Raw genomic sequence first — 17,652 nt, forward strand, 5'->3', positions numbered from 1 at the left:
AAGCATAATGACCGCACAACCTTTAGACCTCTTAACACCATTCGTAAGTCCCTCAGATCTGTGAAGGATCCTATTGACCCCAAGGACGTGAAAGGTGTTTATATTATTCCTTGTTCATGTGGGACCCCCTATATCAGTGGGACTGGTCGCTCCATTAACCAAAGGATTAGTGAGCACACAACTGACCTCAAGCATATGAGAACCAAGTCTTTTGCTTTAGCAGAACATGTGGAGAAAACCAATCACCATGTCTACATCGAAGAAGCTAGTGTGATTGCTAGAGTGTTGTAATTCTATCACCAGAAATTTAGGGAAGCCCTTGAGATTGAAAAAAGGCCGAACAATCTCAATAGAGAGGATGGCTGGAAGATCAGTAGTTGCTGGGTCCCAGCTCTCTCCTCCTAGTCGTTTTCTCCCTTAAGTTTTTTTTTTTTTTTTACTTGAATTCTCTAATATTTATATATTCAAGCTCTTTGACTCTTAAATTAAAATCAATATTTTATTTTATTTTATTTTTTAATTTTTATTTATTTTTTATTTTTATTTATTTTTTATTTATTTATTTGTTTATTTTTTTTAATTTAGTTTATAATTAATTTAAAACTAATATACTAATTTTTACCCTTAATAAATTATTAATTAATATTGTAGTTCTCTAATATTTTTATATCAGGATACTCTTTGACTATGAATATGAAACTAATTTATTTATTTGAATATATATTTATAATTATATGTCCTTTTAGCTTATATTTTAAAATAGAATTAATTATTTATAGATTATTCTATTTTTAACTTATGCAACTAACTAATATTTATATAACATCTTTAATAAATAATTTATTTATTTATTTACTTACTTAATTTAGATTAAGATTTAAATCTCCCTTTAACTGATATTTTATTTAAAATATAGTTAACTATTCTCTATTTTTAATTACTCGATTATTTTATGATTATAGTATATTAACTCACTTATTTTAATATATATTTATAAAATTGTCCATTTACATTTATTTTAATAAGAAAATTAATAACCGAATTAACTGATTTGAATATATTTTGTTTATACCCTTCTTGGTCAAACTAGCTGTTTCCCAGTCAAATCTAGTTGTCATTATTCTTCTCGTTACCTGGATATTCTGCCCGATCTATTTATAATGCATAGCAAGATCTGCTCATTCAACTTGTCCTAACGATGAACCACACTGGTTGGTTCGAAATGCGTCGACAAAAATATCTCTATGTGATTTTCGCCGAAGATTCTTCTCAAAATTGATATGGATCATGTTATCACTTAAGAAAAATTCAAAATTCTGAACATCAGTTTTTTCAAAAGATTGGTGTCAGTCTTGGTCTGGTTTTTCCATGGTGTTTTAGAGTCTAAGATTTAGAATAGAGTCTTGTTGGTATGGTCAAATAGGGTCAATACTCTATTCTTGCCTATCCCTGGTCCCACATCACGCATAAATTCCATGTGTTAAGCTTGTTTCAAGGTTCTTATGTGCTATGAAACTGTCTAGGAGTTTTCGTAGCGCAAAACCGAGTCTAGGTGTTTTCGTAGTGCAAAACCCAGAATTTGCACTGGTTGCACTATGAAATCGGGGATTCGTGCAGATCCGTAGAAAATCTCATCCAACTGTCAAATCTATTAAAATCTGTTATTTTTACATCATCAGTTGTCAGCCCATACACTTTGCCTATCACATTCAACCGCTTATTCTCATCATTAGGGTCGTTAAGTGTCTTGGTATGCTCAAGTTGCAAGTTTCAAAAAGAAGCCAAGTATTCAAAGTCATGATTATGTTTGGGTTCATGCATGAGGAGAAAATTGGCAGGTGTTCAATTAGAATTCCTTGAAGATCAAGCCCCTGGTCAGTCCCTGCAATAAAGGAAGCAAAATACATCAGGAAAGTCAATACAAAACTGAGAGCTGGGATCAGAATTATGAAGAGGCAAATCAAAGATCTGAAGATACAACTAAGCCAGCGTGAAGGACATCCTTAGCTAAAGGAAATCCCATAGCAAGTAAGGCTAAGTCCTAAATTTTGATAGATTACCTTTGAAGTTTACCTTGAAGAATGGTGCCTATCTATTCAGTTTTGAACAGCTTCATGACAGATGGAAAAGCCGTTTCAAGAAAAAGAAAGCTCAAGAAAGTCAAATTTTGGCCTTAAAACTGTGTTTTTGTAATTACACAGCAGTTTCGTAGCGCGCTACGAAACTGCTGTAGATGATGCCTAATGCACAACAGTTTCGTAGTGCGCTACGAAACTGCTGTAGCTGCATATTATGATTCGGTTGACCAATTTTGAGAGACAAAGGGGAAATATTTTTGAAAGGGAGTTTCTGAAAAGGATCATTTACAAAGTGTAAGCATCCAGCAAGGGCAAAACAAGCAGAGGAAAGACATATATGAACTCTAAGCTATTTGTTATAAAAGTGATCATTATTTCATAGCTAGTATTGTTCATGATGCTTCAGGCAGCATTAAAGAGGTTTTGTCTTCACACGTGTATATGGGCAAGGTCTACAGTGCATGAAAAACAAGGTAGTCCAATACATTTTTGTGTAATTAAGAAGAACAACAAGGATAATTGATTTCGAAGATCCTTGTGGAGACCAAAAGCAGAAAAACAGGAGCAGTTTCCTAGTTTCCAGGAGCAGTAAAGGGATGAGGCATCAAGGGCTAGCAAGGAGTTTCAAACCTCCACCAAAGCTAAACTGAAGAAGGCCATTTGTCAGAGAATGAGTTTGGATTGTAATAAATGCTACTACCAACATGATGAGGAGTTATACTCCTAATTGTTCTAGGTCTCTAGAACTGCCAGTTAGCAGTCAGTTGCATTTAATAGTTAGTTTTAAGTGTCAATAGGTGTCATAGTAGGAAGAATTCGAGTTCCCCTCATGCTGGAGGAGGAATCTCAGTTATGTAAGGAGCTCTATATATAGGAGAAAATTTGATGTACAAAGGGTTGGAATTTTTTCAAAGAACAATCATACTGTGCTTTTGTGTAACACTGTGTTTTAATGTAATACAGTCATTTGGCTTTGCTCCTCAGGATTCAGAAAGAGTTCAATGTTTAAATTGTCCTATGGTTGTCTTCATTTCATTGCTTATAGTAGTATGAATGCATGATTACTTAGAACTCATTGGCTATGCTCTAACTTCCTTCATGTATTTGTAGACTGTGTCTTCCTACATATTTCTGATGTGTTACTGATATGTTGAACTCCAGATGACCTAACTTCCATGTAAAGTTAATATTATTGTCATACTGAAGCATTTCTTGACTCCATAAGCCCAATGGTTATTTACTAATCGTGTTCAACCATTCATGTTTTTTCACTTGTTCCATAGAGTTAGCTATCTAATCTTTATCAAAATCTTTAACCTAGTGAGAGAGCCCTCTCAGGTTGAGGAGGCTAAGCCTCAGCCAAAGATTGGTTTGAAATAGTTGCTCAAACTCTTCTTGATCAATAGCCTATTAGGGTTGGGTTTTGGTGATAACATTTTGGTGCGTCTGTTGGGAGTCTAAAGATTATTCATTCCCAAAATCATGAAGCTAAACTTCTGAAGGTAGCAGGAGCTCAGACATCTTTTCGACGCTGCAAAACTACCTTGGCGACTCCACACATCAAATAACAAATTGAAAGGTGACTCCACTGCTATAAGATTAGTAGCTTGATGAAGTTTCAAGATGAGTTTCATTGCAAGAATGAATGCCAAGTATGCCCCTATGAATCGGTCTCATATCCCTGGTTTTCCAGATCCTATGAAAAAGGTTGATTGGTTAGATGATCTTCCAATGTTCAAAGATGAAAAGAAAGACAATGCTACTCTTCATTTGGTTAGGTTCCATATGCATGTACGCAAACTTAAGGTTCATTTCCCTGAAGATTGTCTCATGAAGATGTTTATGACCACTTTAGAAGGAAAAGCACGGTCTTGGTATAAAAGTTTGGAAAATGGTTCAATATATTCGCTTGCTAATTTTCATGATGAATTCTATGAGATGTATAAAGAATGTCATCCTTCCTTATTGCTGGTCAAAGATTGCTGTAAAAATTCTTTGAGTCTTATTCAGTATTTGGAGGATTGTTATGATGATGATGAATTTATGGATGAAGAAATTTTAGAGGCTCTTCATAACAATGCATTTCAACACCTAGAAGAAAGGAGAACATCCCATGAAATGCAGAATGAAAATCAGCAAGGGTTTACTTATGAAAACCATGTTACATCCTCTGAGATAAATGTGAAGATGCAACAAACTTGCCAGTCTTTTGATCATAAAGAGTATGAAAATGATTACAAACACCAAGAAGAAATACTGGAAGAAATTTTTTATAACCCTCAGGCAAAGGAAAAGGTTGTTCGTGTTTGTAATTCTTTGCAGCAGCGTACATCAAAGAATGATCTTAATAATGAAGAAAATTACATGGTTTGTGGGAATCATTCAGAAGAGTAGTTGGATAACTTATCAAATAAATGTTGTGTGACTAAAGATCAGTTGTTAGAAGTAACAAGATGTTATAAGGATCATCAAGCTGATCATGTATTCTGAGATCCTATAGCTAGATGCATGGAAGAGTTTTACTCTCCAGTGTTTCAATTTTTCTATGAAGATCAGAGGCAATTCCAGTGGCAGTGGTCATCACAATATCATAGTTTCTCTAAACTCCGATGCAGTCTAAAAACTCAAATATCAGATAAGACAAATGATTGGCTGCATTGGAAATTTCACATTGATTGAGCTGAAAGAAGTTTGAAATTGATAGGGTAGGTAGGTAGGAAAATGCAAATAAGCTCAAGGTTGACTAAGCATTTTTTAGCAGATTCAGATTTCTTTCTTCTACAATGATCATCAAGTTTAAGCCCAAGGTGAACACCCAAAAAGTTTGAAGAGGATGCTTGTCAACAAAACTTCTGTTTTTATCATGAGAGGATAAAGCACTTGACCTGCGAGTTCTTAGTGTACCACAAGGGCACACTATCCCAAGTGGAGCCACTGTTATCACTTAAGAAAAATTTCAAAATTCTGAACATCAGTTTTTTCAAAAGATTGGTGTCAGTCTTGGTCTGGTTTTTTCATGGTGTTTTGGAGTCTAAGATTTAGAATAGAGTCTTGTTGGTATGGTCAAATAGGGTCAATACTATGTTCTTGCCTACCCCTAGTCCCACATCATGCATAAATTCCATGTGTTAAGTTTGTTTCAAGGTTCTTATGCGCTACAAAACTGTCTAGGAGTTTTCATAGCGCAAAACCCAGTCTAGATGTTTTCGTAGCGCAAAACCCAAAATTTTCACTGGCTACGCTATGAAATCGGGGATTCGTGTAGATCAGTAGCAAATCTCATCCAGTTGTCAAATCTATTAAAATCCGTTATTTTTACATCATCAGTTGTCAGCCCATACACTTTGCCTATCACATTCAACCGCTTAAGTGTCTTGGTACGCTCAGGTTGCAAGTTTCAAAAAGAAGCCAAGTATTCACAGTCATGATAATGTTTGGGTTCATGCATGAGGAGAAAACTGGCAGGCGTTCAATTAGAATTCCTTGAAGATCAAGCCCCTGGTCATTCCCTGCAATAAAGGAAGCAAAATACATCAAGAAAGTCAATACAAAACTGAGAGCTGGGATCAGAATTATGAAGAGGCAAATCGAAGATTTGAAGATAAAACTAAGCCATTGTGAAGGACATGCTTAGCTAAAGGAAATCCCATGGCAAGTAAGGCTAAGTCCTAAATTTTGATTGATTACCTTTGAAGTTTACCTTGAAGAATGGTGCCTATCTATTCAGTTTTGAACAGCTTCATGACAGATGGAAAAGCAGTTTCAAGAAAAAGAAAGCTTTAGAAAGTCAAATTTTGGCCTTAAAACTGTGTTTTTGTAATTACACAGCAGTTTTGTAGCACGCTACGAAACTGTTGTAGCTGCATATTATGATTTGGTTGACTAATTTCGAGAGGCAAAGGGGAAATATTTTCGAAAGGGAGTTTCTGTAAAGGATCATTTACAAAGTGTAAGCATCCAACAAGGGAAAAACAAGCAGAGTAAATACATATATAAACTCTAAGTTATTTGTTATAAAAGTGATCATTATTTCATAGCTAGTATTGTTCATGATGCTTCAGGCAACATTAAAGAGGTTTTGTCTTCACACGTGTATATGGGCAAGTCTACATTGCATGAAAGACAAGGTAGTCCAATACATTTTTGTGTAACTAAGAAGAACAATAGGGATGATTGATTTCGAAGATCCTTGTGGAGACCAAAAGCAGAAAAACAGGAGTAGTTTCCTAGTTTTTAGGAGCACTAAAGGGATGAGACATCGAGGGCTAGCAAGGAGTTTCAAACCTTCACCAAAGCTAAACTAAAGAAGGCCATTTGTCAGAGAACGCGTTTGGATTGTAATAAATGCTACTACCAACATGATGAGGAGTTATACTCCTAATTGTTCTAGGTCTCTAGAACTGCCAGTTAGCAGTCAGATGCATTTAATAGTTAGTTTTAAGTGTCAATAGGTGTCATAGTAGGAAGAATTCGAGTTGCCCTCATGCTGGAGGAGGAATCTCAGTTATGTAAGGAGCTCTATATATAGGAGAAAATATGATGTCCAAAGGGTTGGGATTTTTTCGAAGAACACTCATACTGTGCTTTTGTGTAATACTGTGTTTTAATGTAATATAGTGATTTGGCTTTGCCCCTTAGGATTCAGAAAGAGTTCAATGTATAAATTTTCCTATGGTTGTCTTCATTTCATTACTTGAAGTAGTATGAATGCATGATTACTTAGAACACATTGTCTATGCTCTAACTTCCTTCATGTATTTGTAGACTATGTCTTCCTACATATTTCTGATGTGTTACTGATATGTTGAACTCCAGATGCCCTGACTTCCATGTAAAGTTAATATTATTTTCATACTGAAGCATTTCTTGACTCCATAAGCCCAATGGATGTTTACTGATCATGTTCAACCATTCATATTTTTTCACTTGCTTCATAGAGTTAGCCATCTAATCTTTATCAAAATCTTTAACCTAGTGAGAGAGCCCTCTCAGGTTGAGGAGGCTAAGCCTCAACCAAAGATTGGTTTGAAATAGTTACTCAAAGTCTTCCTGATCAGTAGCCTATCAGGGTTTGGTTTTGGTGATAACAGATCATAGAAGCCTAAATTCAATAATTTTCTCCTTTAATCTCATAACTAACTCGTTGGCTTTCAACTGACTCACTCATTAATCTCATAACTTCACTGATTCCAAAGACCCGGTGATGCCTCTGAAAATGAAAGGTTAACGAAGGGTTAATGTCCATTTGAACTAAGCAAGGGTTCGAGCCACCTTGCTTTAATATGCAGGTACTTGATCCAGAAAAGACATTGGTTGAAAAAGCCGCGCGCAGTGTTGAGATTCAAGACCTTGCGGACAATCTCTTCTCTCTTTCCTTTGTAGGAAACAACCGCCCTTCTTATTTGTTCCACATGTATGAAAAGCGACCGCAAGTTTTGATCAAAGGGAATGCCAGAACAATGGAATTCTGCGCAACTGCATCTCCCTGGTTAAAGATGGGATCTGGTAACATTTTAAAGATATTTTCTTCCATTTAAACAAATTGTTTTCAATTCCTTTCACGCTTTGACGAAGCTGGAAATAAATGTCTTATGAACCAGGTTTCAGGTGGGCGTATGATAATGCGAAAACATACAGCAAGGATGGGCTTTATAGTCTATTGGGTTGTCCTACATTTTTGGATGGTTGTGACATTATTGTAAAAAAAATCACTAGCGAGCTTGGCTAGATATTCTAACAGCAGCATGAGGTGTCACTATGTTGAGGTATATCGTAATGATTCCTGTTAATCTCTACTAAAGCCTAAAAAGCTAGAAATACATATATTTCTCACAACTCATTTGTGGTTATTTTTCAGTGTTTCCAGGTATTTCAATTTTCAGGGAGTCACTATTGAACAAAATGCCTTTCACATCCCATAAAGCACTCTCCTAGCAATGGATTTAGAAAAGAAGGAATTGAAAATTCCCCATTCATAACGAAATTATTTGTTTTCTCTCCACAGGCTTTACATCGATTCAGTCATGGTCCTATAAGTTCGTTAGAGTAGGAGCGGTTTGATCAGACACTTTTTGATGTGATCCTTCACTTCCCACTTGGAAATGCCGAAGCCATCTTCATCCTTGAATATCACCATCGTCACCCTCGTCTCATCAAAAACCATCTTCTTGCACGCCAATGGCACATGATCGTTTACCTTCAGAAACTCCCTTGTTAGCTCCTTCACTATCGCCTCCACAATCCCATAGATGTGATTCAGAGCCTCCTCTTCTTTACATCCAGGGTGGTCTTTCATGTAATATTCAATGCTTGAAGCCAATTCTCCACGAGCCTTCTCTGCTTTATATGTCTTTGTGTCATCCGCCAGGTGAGAAATGAGTTTATTCAGCTCTGTAAGAACACGTCTCCCTCTATAATCCACTTTCTCCAATGCCTCTTGCGACAACAGTTGCCCGTCCATTATCAACACTCCACTCAGCAGAAGTATACGTTGACCGATGGAAGTGATCCCATTCTTGTTGTACTCATCCAAGCTAGGCACATACTCAGCAACTAACCACTCAGCTTCTTCATAATAACCCAGAAGATAATCCTCCCATTGTTCCATATCAATGGATCCAGATATTAATATAAAAATCAGTATCAAACCCCATGTTAATCAATTAATACAGAAATCCTTTTGTCTTAAAAGCCTTGTATGCATGTATTAACAAAACAATTCAATTCTACTTACTCCCTTTCTGAAAAAGCTAACCAATTCACGCCCTTGTTCCTTCTCTGCCTCCCAAGAAACTTCGTGAACTATGTCATAATAGATTTTGTAACATAGTTTCATATAGTCTAGAAGGTTTTATGTATAAGAGAGGTCCCACCTGAAAAGGTTGGGCCAACATGACTTAATCAGAATAATCATCATAATTTGTATAAATTGATCCCTTAATTTGTATAACTTATGTTTAATTAGCTGCAACATCATGTAATAGAAACAAAGTGATCTGCAATGCAATGTGATCCAATCATGATGACCTGTCCCTACCTTCTAACAGCCTCAGTGAATAGCTTCAATTCATCAAGGGTTCCATATGTGTCGTACATATCATCCAGAACAGTCTACAAACAAGCAACTTTCGTAAAGAGGAATCTGCATTTGGCATACTGGGGCTCATACGTACCCACCGCTATTAAGAAGTAGAATTCCAGCGGCCTCTCCCGAGCAAAGGTGAAGAGAGGCAAACCCGAATCTCTAAACCAGTTGTGATGTGATGTGCATGTAAAGTCAGACACGATCAGGACATCTAATGATTGAGATGGTTTTAATTTTGTAGGTGAAACGGTTATAATTTTCTTTATTAGAACTATTAGTTACCTGGTGACATTCTTCATCTCTTCTTGGTGGATGGACTGGACAATGTTGAAGTCCAACTTTGCCAACTCCAAAATCTTTTCGTTGTTCACGTAGGGCAGCCTGAAATTAGAATATGCAGGACCCTCTCCATCCCATAATATATAGTATTATATTTATGAGGAAGAAAAGAAAGTTCAAGTTATGCAATTATTATATGATGCTCAAAATTACTTGTAAATGCTTTTTGCTAAGCGTGCATAATCTGGGCGATACACCTGACAGTATCTCTTTGCTTCCACTCTGGGGACACTGGCATGCCATGAAGTCTTCAGCGCGTATTTAATCTGGCAGTGGAAAGGGAAAAAAAAATATTAAATCTCATAATGATTAGGAATTCACCCAATCCTTTGTATCAAGAAAACAAGCGACAAGTATATGTATGTTGTGTGAAGTTACCTCTTCGGTTAGGTTTTCCCTGTGGTTCCATGAGTTGAAAGTCTCGCTTTTCTCAAGAGCTTCTCTCAAATATTGAATAGTGAAGCTTTTAGCTTCATCCAAAATGTTTTCTCCTGGAAATACCAGCTGGGAAGCTCTATAAAGGCTCAACATGCTTGCTACATCTTTGTTGAAGTGACCGGTTGAGCAAAGGAATTGCCCATCGACATCTTTGAAGTTCTCGAAAACGACTGTTAATAAAACAATGTTCAAATGTTAGAGCATGGAACAGTTAATGATGTGTCGAAAAATCCAAGGCACACTTTTTGCTATTATCTTGAAGCATCTCTTTAGATAGAAAATTAAGTAAAATTGATACCTACCTGGAGATACATTGTAACGATGCAGCCGAAATCCCAAAGCGGTGGTCTCAAGATCTGCTATGGGGTTCAGGCTTCCCCACCCAATTCCTCGATCATTCCAATGTCTGTATGAGATAGATTTTGCCAATTTTACACTCAAGGATTTTTCAGAGGAAATATGGATTCTTAGGCTAGTAAAATATAATTTTCTATTGTCACCTGTAAACATAATCTAGAGATTCCTTGATTTCCTTTTCAAAATGTCTATCGATTCCAAGGCGTTCAACATTATCCACGATCAGGAGGCGTTCCATCAGATCTATTGGATCATACAGGCAGGCATAACTAGCGAAGGATTTGAAAACCTGCAGAAGGTTTGAGGTGCTCAATGAAAAATGGCTACGATTGGTCGGATGTGTTAGTTGTTAGCTAGGTTAGTGTTGACTATTTACCTTTAATCAACTGCCTACTTACTTTTACTGTTACCAACAACCATGCCTTTTGATCAACCATTATTTACTACCTCCGTGGCAAGTTCATCATCTCTAGGGCACAGGCAACAAGAGAATAACTTAGGAAAGTAGCAAGTTCGAAGAAGGCAGGTCTCTAGTTCACAAGGTTGATGAGGGCAGTGAGTCAAGTGGTAGAAGGTAGGTAGCAACCTCGCAGGTATTTTTTTCAGACGACAAAGTTCTCTATTGCAAAAGGATGCTTTTTGGTAAAACTGATAGTTTAGGTTCCCCTTTATCATTTTTTTCAGACATATTGTTCTAGCCCTTTCTTATCTTAAAATTTCTCTATGGTGCAATCCTTGAAGACTCCATTGTTCCAGTTGTTTAAAATCTGGCCTGCCATCAAGCATAAGGTGTTACCATTTTTTTATCTTAGTAAATGGTATAAAGCATAAGCTTTGTTCTTTTTTTAATTTCTGGGTTTTACCTAAATCTCTTTTAAGTGGTTGGAAGATTCCATATCTCAAGCATAAGGTGTTGCCATTTTTTGATCTTAGTAAATAGTATAAAGCATAAGTTTTTTTTTTTTTTAACTTTCTGGGTTTTACCTAAATCTCTTTCAAGTGGTTGGAAAATTTTGGCTACTTAAATCTCTTTTAAGTGGTTGGAAGATTTTAACTAGCTTATCAATAAGACACTCATTCCAAATTCCATTATATATGAATGTTTTTCTCCATTACAAAGGCTTACTTTTCCATATCTCAAGCATAAGGTGTTACGATTTTTTGTTTTAGCTACCTTATCAATAAGACACTCATTCCAAATTCCATTATATATGAATGTTTTTTAGCCTCAAGAAATTTCATGTTTTTTTAAGTAATGCTTTGAATATCATGGAAATTAATCAATGCTATAAGATTATCTTATGTCTTAATCTAAATTTAAATATTTTAAAGAGTAGTTCTTTTATCTTTTAATTTCATGTATTAGTTCTTTTATATTAAAAAAAAATGGGATCCTTTGCATTATTTAGTTAAAACAATATGAGAACCTTGATAAAAAATCAAACTTCCTGAACCTTGATAGAAAATCAAACTTCCAAGATGAACATTATGGATCTTTTCCATATCTCAAGCATAAGGTGTTACCATTTTTTGATCTTGGTAAATGGTATAAAGCATAAGTTTTTTATTTTTTTTTTGCTTTTTGGGTTTTACCTAAATCTCGTTTAAGTGGTTGGAAGATTTTGGCTACCTCTAATAAGACACTAATTCAAAATTTCATTATACATGAATGTTTTTTTCCATTACAAAGGCTTAAGATGTTAGTGCAATGAGATATATTTAAGGTAATGTAAAAATTCAACAGGTCTAGGATGGATTTTTATTTATTTATTGAAATGTTTTTCCTAGACACAAATTCTGATTAGATAATGGACAAATTTAGAGTTTGTTTTCTCACTTTAGATGGATTTCATCTTGTGCGTTGTCAAGAATCTTGTGCATTTGATGATGCATATCTATTTTGGACAAGAAAATTGGTGTTGGCCAGCCAATAATTTTGGTGGCAAATTCTTCCATGAATAGTGATAAGATCAAAATTTATGGAGCTACCTTATCAATAAGACACTCATTCCAAATTCCATTATATATGAATGTTTTTTTCAATTACAAAGGCTTAAGATATTAGTGAAATGTTTTTTTCTAAACAAACATTTAATTTATAATTTCCAAAAGAGTTGTTTGATGATTTTGTAATACTTGCCATTGAGCATGCTAATTTTGATGGAATTGAATGGAGCTCTTGTAAATAGGGGAGAAAATGCTTCAACTTTGTACAACCGAGAACTAATTGAGGAAATCAAGATCGAGGAGGACAAGTTAATTCACTTTTCAGGAGTTGAGTTGGAATAAGCTTGTACTATAGCCATGAGACTAGAAAAGTAATTATATAACATCAATGAACACAATTTCAGGAGTTGAGTTGGGATAAGATTGTACTATAGTCCTGTGAGTAGCAAAGTAATATCAATGAACACAATTAAGAGGGAAAACAACCAGCAAAGCTAGGTGCAAATACATCGAGTGATCGAGCTAAAAATTCTTACCTTAGCAATTGAGGTGCAAAGTCTAAGTAATATACAGGATCACTCTAGAGAAATGATGTTCAACGAGCAGGCTCCTAAATTACAAAGGCGTTTCCACTCCAGAGAAATGATTTTCAACAAGGAGGCTCCTAAATTACAAAGGTGTTTCCACTCCAGAGAAATGATGTTCAACTTCCTCACAATTTTCTTGCAATTCAACCAAGAGTTGCCAATTTCAGCAATTACAGTAGTTTCATTTGATAGCATGCCCTACAACCAACCAATTTTCACCAGTGAATATAAAAAATAATCCTACTGTAAATGTATCCTCTAATGGAAAAGCCAATGAAAAGAAATTATTTGAGGCGTGAATATGTTTGAATAGAATATTGACCCTCAAGGACTCATATGCTGCACTTTTCAGGGGAACACCTTCGAGTACAAAAACTTACAACGTTTCCTTTGCAACATCTGATGCAAATGCTAGTTAAGTTACAATTAAAAAGATTATTATTATTATTATCTAATTTTGTGGGACAAGAGACCCACCTCCCTGCAGTGATTTGACTACTAAATTTATGAAAACATACATACTCTACCATATATAATTACACCAAATTATTAATTAATTTAACATTATGAATGAATATGTTTAATCATTTTAATATATATATCTTTATATATATATATATATATATAATCAAGTTACAATTAAATTTTTTAATAATATTATTATTATAGTGAGACAAAAGATCCACCTCAAAGCATACATACTCTGCTATGAATGCATATGTTTAATCATTTTATATATATATATATATATATATATATATATATATATATATATAACATCTTTTATAATCAAGTTACAATTAAAAATTTTAATATTATTATTATTATTTAATTTTGTAGAACAAGGAACCCCATATATATATATATATAAATAATTTAGTTGAAACATCTTTTATAATTAAATTACAATTAAAAAAATTATTATTATTATCTAATTTTGTAGAATAAGGAATCTATATTGGTGATATTATTATTATCTAATTTTATAGAACAAGGGACCAAAAATATATATAATTAATTTAGTTGAAACATCTTTTATAATCAAGTTACAATTAAAAAATGTTTCCCATCATAATCTATATCACTATACAGTGAGGTGTCGAGTGAGATGTAGTTTGATTGCTGGCTATGCGTGGTAAATTATATTGTTTTGGTAAAAGTCTTCGGAACCCCAAAGTTTCTCTAACAACTTCTTTCCTATCGCGTGCCACTACCCTCTCATAAACTTTTTAAATTCCATCCTTCAACGTCCCCTGCGCTCGAGAATCTTTTTAATTTCCGTTGACTTGAACAAAGCATCTATCTAATCTTTTAATTAGATAAGTACAATATAAATATATATATATATATATATCTCAATCATACACGTCGCTGTAATAATTTAATTAAAGAAGCATGTCCACATATGGTAATTTAAAACCCATGTCCACATTACTTGACCCAAGTTCTGCATATCACGGTTATTATGGACTCTGAATATCTTGAATGTCCCGGTTACTATTGTTATAGATCTTCTAGAATCCGTGATAACCGGGATATTAAAAATTGACCGAAATTTTATGGACACGCGTCAATAACCAATACATCACGGTGAAGTATTCTACTCAGTAATGTGATTGAAATATAATTTATTAATTATATTATTATAGTGGGTGCAGTAATGTGTTTGAGATATATTTTACTAATTATATTATTTTGCAGTGGGTGGAAGATAGATATAATTTATATTAATTACATTATTAATAAATTATAATATAATTGTTGTAGGTTTAGTCTCATTTAATTTTTTAATTTCTTTGATTTTATTATTATATAATTATTGTAGTGGGTAATGTGTTTGAGATATATTTTATTAATTATATTATTATTGTAATGGGCCAAGATAGATATAATTTATATTATTTATAAAGTATAATATAATTGTATCTCGAGTATATTTTATTTTTTAAATTTATTTGATTTTTTTAATATTTTAAGTTTTTTTCCGCAATTTTATAGATTTTTTAAAATTGCAAATTTAAATTAGTTAAAAGCGGGGATACAAATAACCCTTTAATTATAGGACAATTATGATCAGCCCTCTCTTAACCAAGTTATATGGTAGTATTTTGGAAAAGAAGTTAAGCATATGGCTTGAAAGTGAAGGTAAGCGGGCTAAAGGCCAAGCAGGTTTTAGAAGGCATCACTCAACAACAGACCACCTCGTTACGCTTAGGATCATTGCGGAGGAATGTCGTAATGATAAATCCAATTTATTTTGTTGCTTTGTGGACTTTAGAAAGGCTTTCAATACGGTTCCTAGATACAACCTTTGGAATAGATTAGAAGAGCTAAAGGTTCCTCTCGAGTTGAGAGTTGTCGCTATAAGATTATACGAGAATGTAATTGCCAAGCTAAAGAGCAATGAGGGGTGTTCGAAAGATATTAAGTGTAACATCGGAGTTAAACAAGGTTGCCCCCTCTCCCCTACCCTATTTGGCATTTACATCGATCAGCTTGAAGGCTATTTAGAGGAAGCAGGATGTGATGACACGATCTTAGCTGGGATAGTTTTCATCCTTCTTCTCTATGCTGACAATATTGTTCTTTTGGCAAGGTGCCCATCTGATCTTGATAAGCAACTCAGGCTTCTTAAGGATTTCTGCTCTACCATGTGTATGACTGTTAACACTGACAAAACAAAAGTTATGATTATCAAATCCAAGAAGGACACTTACGCTAATTTTATGTATGACAATAATAACTTGGAGGAAGTGTATTCTTACAAGTACCTAGGAATTGATATTCATCACAAGCTCAACTGGAACCATAGCATTGAGAAAAGGATTAATGGGGGGTGGAAAGCTTATTTTGGTCTTGAAAATAATTGTAAAACAACAAACCTCATAATGTGGGATAAAAAGAAGTTCCTCTTTGAAACTTTAGTCACTCTTGTTATCTTATATGGCTATGAGGTTTGGGGTTGCAGCATCTCCAGAGAATCATGGAGAAAGATTGAGCAAATCCAAAAGCGTTTTATAACTTATAACCTGAAAATTAAAAGTAATACACCCTATCCTATTCTCCTTATAGAAGCAGGTCTTTCCCCTGTTGAGAGCCTAGCTAAGATTAGGTTTCTGTTGTGCAAGCACAAACTCAATAACATAGACAATCATAGACTTCCTAAGCTAGCTTTAAATTCCAACCAAAACCACCTAAGGCTCAATCGGGGGTGGTATAAAGACACAAGGGCTGCTTAAACTATTGGGAGATTGTTACGGAAAAGTGTCTATGCAGAACTGCTAATCCCACTAAGGCGGTTAGCTACCTTAGAAACAAACAAAGTAAAACTACTTTCGTTTTCCTTTATGAAAGATAGATGAGAGAAGAATAAAGGAGACCAACCTTTGTCTTGCGCTTGGTTCCTTGTTCGATTCCTCTCTCTTCTGATAGTCCTTTGCTACTTGCTTTCTTGTATACCCAGCTTCACAGAGTACCTGTAGATTCAAAGCAGCATAACACTATACGAGAACATGGATCTATTATCATAAACAATATAGGATCAGATGTAAATTGACCATACAAATGCACAAAACATAAATTACACAAGAGTATGGAGGAAAACTTGAATAGCTTTATTGATAATCAAGAAAGAGCCAAGAGAGTTACAACCAGTTGTTCTGACCCAGCATCATCCTCTCAGCAGGTAAGCCCTTCTTCATCTCATGCAAAGCTTAAATCACCCAACACTATGATGTTGCCTCAAGAAACCAACATCAATTCCTTACAAGATGCAAAATTCCAGTCCCCAGATCTCTGGGATGAGGGATCCATATATAGATGTCTGTAAGGGAGATGAGTCAACTTGTGATTTGATTAGTGTGTCTTCCCTCTGATAGTTCTTGCTTCTACTTAGAGATTGATGATCTCTTACTCATCCTTGGTCGAATTCGGAGAGGCAAGTGTCACAGGAGAAGTTTCTGGAAGATTCCATGCTTCTCCACCTCGCGGATTGACACTGCCATTTGTCTCTTCTCGTCCATCGCACCCCATAGAAGGGCTTTTTGAAATGCAACGCACCCACTGAGTGTACTTAGGTGAGATGCAACGCACTTTGCCTATGGAGTAGGTGAAATGATCCAGTTTTGACCAGTTCTTAGTAGTTTTTCATGGAGAACTTCTCGGAGAACCTGTAATCAGTTGACCTTGTTCCTTTAGGGGTCGGAACAACACTTTTAGGGACTTAGGAGGCCTTGGTTTATGGACATTTTATGCTTGGGGTTGCAGTGCCCAAAAATGTCTATAACAGTTTCCCCCTAAAGCATGAGGTCGTTAATCTTTTTGATGTCGGATGAAATGCTTTATCATGAGGATCCGAAGTTCCTTCAAGCTGGGAGGAGACCTGTAATAAGATACAGTACAATACATTATCTTGATAATATTTTCATGATCTAGCTGAGGTGGGCATTCCCATGCTCAGCTTTATAAATTCATTTTCATGTACATAGGACAGACAATTGTCTGATTGTAGACTGATGATTCTGGTAGAGCCATCATCCCTTTGATTGGATGATTATCTGTGCAGCAATGATGTACATTTTATGTCTTTATTTTCCTGAATATATATCGCAGCCCAGATGGATGAAACTAGATTCGGGGTCTTCAATCTCGTTCGATCTTCACTCAAAGTACAAGTCGATCCATGTGAGAGATGTTCTGGAGTCGAACATGGAAAGACATCGCCTGATTACCAGCCAATGATGTAAGTTGTTAACAGGCGCGAGAGGAATCACCAATAATGATAATGACCCTCAAGGTACTGCAGTACAATTCACGTGGTGTG

At 35.1% G+C, this 17,652-nt stretch overlaps 1 pseudogene; it reads right to left on the reverse strand.

The window, feature by feature from the left end:
- Positions 1-8,118: 8,118 nt before the first annotated feature.
- LOC149204796 (alpha-bisabolene synthase-like) lies at positions 8,119-10,733 on the reverse strand (annotated as a pseudogene).
- Positions 10,734-17,652: the final 6,919 nt, after the last annotated feature.

The sequence above is a fragment of the Pinus tabuliformis genome, chromosome 1_2 (assembly GCF_031772625.1).
Source record: "Pinus tabuliformis cultivar Carrire ecotype Pingquan chromosome 1_2, CPIR1, whole genome shotgun sequence".
NCBI classification, from domain to species: domain Eukaryota; kingdom Viridiplantae; phylum Streptophyta; class Pinopsida; order Pinales; family Pinaceae; genus Pinus; species Pinus tabuliformis.